Source organism: Cynara cardunculus (genome assembly GCF_001531365.2).
Source record: "Cynara cardunculus var. scolymus isolate 2C chromosome LG 5, CcrdV1, whole genome shotgun sequence".
In the NCBI taxonomy this organism is placed as follows: Eukaryota; Viridiplantae; Streptophyta; class Magnoliopsida; order Asterales; family Asteraceae; genus Cynara; species Cynara cardunculus.
In genome coordinates, this window is record NC_037532.1 from 28181433 (window position 1) to 28186821 (window position 5389).

The following is a 5389-nucleotide window of genomic DNA, read 5'->3' on the forward strand; positions in this document are numbered from 1 at the left end:
AAAATTATGATTGGTTGAATGTGGTTTGCACGGTTTGTACAAATTGAGTGGTTTGCATTTGAGTGCTCATATATATATATATATATATATATATTGAGAGAGAGAGAGAGAGTGGGGGGATAATGCTATATAAGTTTTGAGATATTTAGTAAAAAGACGAGAAATTTCATTATCATATATGATTAGACTATTTTGTGTGTGTTTAATCATTTATTATCCAACAAGCTTTTTTACTTTTAAATCAATTATATATTTTAGCAAATAAGGTTGCACAATACGAAACCATCATGATTAGAGAAGGTTGATGAGTTGAATGAAAAAGAAATTGTTAAAATATTTTATGAGCATCTCATTTACTTCTCTTTATGTCGTGGCGTTAAAATTCGTATTTAAATATTATGAGTGTTGAAGTATTAATTACACAAATATGTGTGGTCTTTGGTTTAGATACAACTACGGATAATTCTTTTTCAACGGAACAAAGACGTTTGTTTAATCGTGGTTTTCAAGATTTATTTGATTATTATAAAAAATTTTGTGGGAGAGGAAACCACAATAAAGCCCTTCAAGTCGTTTATTTACGGATTCTAGTTCTAGTGGTTATCGCCAAAGCCAGAAACAGTTGATGACTAACTTAATGAACGAGGTTTTAATTAATCAAGTAAAAAAAAGTAGATTTGATAATGATTTGGGTGAACTATATATGTACGTGTACACTAATTTTGTGGTTGTATGTCCCGCAAATGATGTCGAAGACTTTGAAAAAAATTGAATTATTAGATTTTTGGAAACAAAAGCAACCTCAATTCCCGGTTTTAGCATGCATGACCCATGATATACTAACAATACAAGCTAGTACCGTAGCTTCAGAGTCCGTTTTTTCTCTTAATGGCAGGATTATTTCGGTACGGCGGACAAGACTAAGCTCGGAGCCTGTAGAGTGTTATGTATGTTTGAAGGATTACTTGTATAGAGTTGATAGAATTTAACACACGACATCATTAGACACTACTAGAAAACTGGGTATTTTCGGCGGAAAAATCCTCCGGGAAATTACCGGTGGACAAAAAAAAATCCACTTCCATTGACTTCCGCCAATCCGCTGGTAATTATATTCCGACACTATTCCGGCGGATTTTTGGCAGATTGTACAAATTAATTTTTTACGAAATCATTAACTCTAACTACAATAAGTTACCGACAGATTTCCGGTGGATTTTTGATTAATTTTTTAAGATTAACGTCAGCCGGTAATCCGCCAAAAAATAAATAGACAATTAAAAAATATTATTTTAAATTATAGGCAGACTTCTGGCAGATGCCCGTGGCCGCCCGTAATTGAAAATAATAAATTATTTAGAATTTTTCTTAAAACAATTATTGATTTATGGCGAATTTCCAGTGGACAACTTTCCGGCGGATTTTTTATTTTTTTTTCGTTTTTCATACTTTTGGTTTTATATATATGTAAAATATTACATATATTCCACATGGAATGTATAATAGATAATAATTCTCTTATCGAGTCCAACCCACACACATACATGTATGCAATACATACATATATACAAACACATTATCTGATTTCATTGTTATTATTGGACTTTAAAAACTATTAGAAAAATCTTATTTGGGTTTAACGGGTCTTAAATGAGTCCAATACACACCACATGCTCATATGCAATACATGTATTCTCACAAACACGTATTACGCTTTAATGGATGTTAGTTGGATTTTAATGGTTCTATTGTGTTTTTATGGTTCTTATTGAGTTTTCTCATGATTTATTGGCTTTAATGTATCTATTGGGATTTATTTGATCGTATTCGTCTTCAAGGATCTATTGGACTTTAATGGATGTTAGTTGGGCTTTAACAGTTTTATCGAGCTTCAATGAATATATTAGGCTTTATTTGGTCGTATTGGGCTTTAATTGGTCGTATTAGGCTTTAATGAATGTTGGTTGGCTTTTAAGGGTTTCATTGGGATGTAATGGATATATTGGACTTTAATGTATGTTAATTAGACTTTACAAGTTCTATTGGTTTTAATGGATATATTGGGTTTTATTTATAGTATTGAGTTTTAATTGATCTATTGAGCTTTAATTGGTCGTATTAGGCTTTAATGAATGTTAGTTGAGTTTTAACGGTTCTATTGAACTTTAATGGATATATTGGGTTTTAATGGATATATTGGACTTTAATGGATCTATTGGGTTTTAATGGATATATTGGACTTTAATGGATCTATTGAGTTTTAATAGATCTATTGGGTTTTAATGGATATATTGGGCTTTAATGGGTGGGTGTTAGTTGGACTTTAACGATTCTATTGACTTTTAATGGACATAATAATAACAATAATAATAATTAAGATAATAATAATAATAATAATAATAATAATAATAATAATAATAATAATAATAATAATAATAATAATAATAATAATAATAATAATAATAATAATAATNTAATAATAATAATAATAATAATAATAATAATAATAATAATAATAATAATAATAATAATAATAATAATAATAATAATAATAATAATAATAATAATAGCCTTTAGAAAACCAACGGTTGAAAATGAAATTTTCAAAATTTTCATGAAAACTGGTTTTTCTTTTAAATTTTAAACTTTTACAGCCGTCATGCTGTCAAAATTAACTTGTAATCTTTTTTAAACCATAAGATAACTATTTAATAGGTCTCACGCAATTGTACGACAATGATCCTTCCACCTATTTCTTAGTTGATGCAGAGCAGGGGCGGATCTGAGCTTTAAACATTGGGGGAAAGGCCCCTAGTCAAAAACCAAAAATCTTTGTTGACTAGCTTAAATTTTCTATTTTCACTCTCGTCTTACATGGTTTCCCCCCAATTCTGTATAGCCATATGCTTCCCTCCCCCATGTCCCATCCAACGTGCCCCCACCCCCATTAATTTTCTGGATCCGCAACTGATGCAGAGTTGTGGAAGTAAGCGGTTGGAGGAAACAAGAAATGTCATCTATTAGGGTTTGGGTACAATCAGGATCCAATTGGGTCTAATCAGGATCCCAATTGGGTCTTTACTAGAAACTACACATAGGTGGTCTATCGTCTTCAGAGAGTTGGGTGTATGCCTCTTTTCCTTTGATCATATTTACCGATTTAATTTATAATTCATATTAAATACTATAATGTTTTCTTTATTTTATAAGAAATTGAAGCCTTAAGGACCAAACTTAAAGATTTACAGGAAAAATATCAGCGTCGACAGACGGAGCAGGAGCTTCGGCGGGCGACGGATGAGCGATGGTGGGCGGCGGAGGAGGAGCGTCGGCCGGTGTTAGATGAGAGACGAGATAAACAACTTGAAGATATGACTGCTTTAGTCAGTCAGTTCCGTCAATCTCAGCATTTTCCACCTCCAGGATATTGAATATTTATTTGTTTGGAACAATTTATTTTTTTGGAATAACTGTGTGCTACTTTAAATTGGTCGGATCGATAATTGTTTTGGACAATTCTTGTTTTTTAGTTTAATGTATGATATTTAGCGGCATTTCCTATTTTTAGCTTTTTTTTTAATATTTACAGACTTACAAGTTTTAAATAATTACTAAAAATTATTTTAAAATAATAATTAAAAAATATGAAATAAATTTCCGGCGGATTTTCAACGAATATGTTCGCCGGTAATTTAATTCAATTTTTTTAAAATTATCGTTAATCCGTCAGTAAATCCGCTAGAAAAATAATCACCGACGCCTCATTTCCCGGCACCCCTATCAGCACGAATTTTTTTTTTCTGGCGGATGTCCGGCGGATAGGGCCGCCGAAAAAGTTGACCAGTTTGGTAGTGAGAGATGGAGATTGAAGAGGTGGAAGAAAATTTGAAAGAAAACGAAATCACATAGGAGTAAGTAACCCGCCAACTACTGAAAGAAAAATAAGGTGTGTGTTAAACTCGAATACCCCAAAATCCGAAAATCCAAAACCTGGTTTTTGGGGGGATATTGGGTTTGGGTTGGGTTTCATCTTTGGCCACCCAGCCCGCCCAAAAACCTGAAATATATATGCATATGTTTTTTTAATATCGCATAAATATATTTATTGAAATATTTTCTAATTTATAAATTTACTATCGATTTCATCATTATCTCAATCGATTGAATTCATCCTCAAAATTGATTGAATTTATATATATGTTTTGCATTATAATCATACCCAAAACCCGACTGACATCAACTTGGAACCCGAAGCAATCCGAAATCCATAACTTAAAATTTGGGTCTTGATTTTGTATCCGAAATCCGATTGTGTTTTTGATTTGCCCACCCAAACCCGCCAATGCACGCTCCTACTTAAAAACTCTATTTATATGTATATGTACATACCTTAGAGATGAACAGTACTAGAGTATTCTCCAGCTTTTTATTTTTTTTTACGATTTCCCCCCTGAACCTGACCCGATATATGTATTATATTATATAGACCATAATGAAAAAGATCGTCTTAAGCTTAAATTAGACTATACAAAATTCTTATAATATGCCCATAAAGCCTTTTTTTAGTGTTAATGAAAAAAAATTCTTAATTTTTGAAAGACAACTTAAGTTATGTTTAATAAAATAGTTGATAAGTTTATTGAAATTCGATATACATGCATACATGCATACATACATACATACATATGGAAGAGATCAAACGAGAACACCTTTATTTTATGAGAATGCGAGAACACCCTTTACTATAGATAATCACATGTGATACTATTATTTAATCACAACATGTGATACAAAATTAGAGACACAGACGATTTTCGATACGATCTTGGTTGCGGGTCAAGTCACCCTTACACCATTAAGCCCCCTTACATGTATTATCACATGTGATAAGGGTGTTGTTGATATGATACTATAATCCATCAAGACCATCACATGTGATGCTAAATCATAGACAGAGACAATCTTTAGCACGGGCTAAGTCGTAGAACACGTCGTCCACACATCACTGGGTCCTCTCACGCATATTATCACCTGTGTTAAGGGTGTTCTCACGTTCTTGTAAAATGAATTTGTTCTCGTTTGAACCTCCACTTATATATATATATATATATATATATACACACACATACTAGAAGAGTACTCGCGCAATGCAACGAGACACATCTCGATTTTAATGTTCTATTTTATTATTTGTCTATGTCGATGTTATAATACAACTTAATTTGTTTTTAAGAAAGCAATAATGATTTTATTTTTGAATAAAATATAAATTTGAATATATCATAAAAATTTGAAAACAAAAATACATCAATGTTAATATCAAATCAACTATTTAAAAGTTCTCATTTTTTATGTAATTTCTTTAATTTTCTTTAATATAATTTAATTT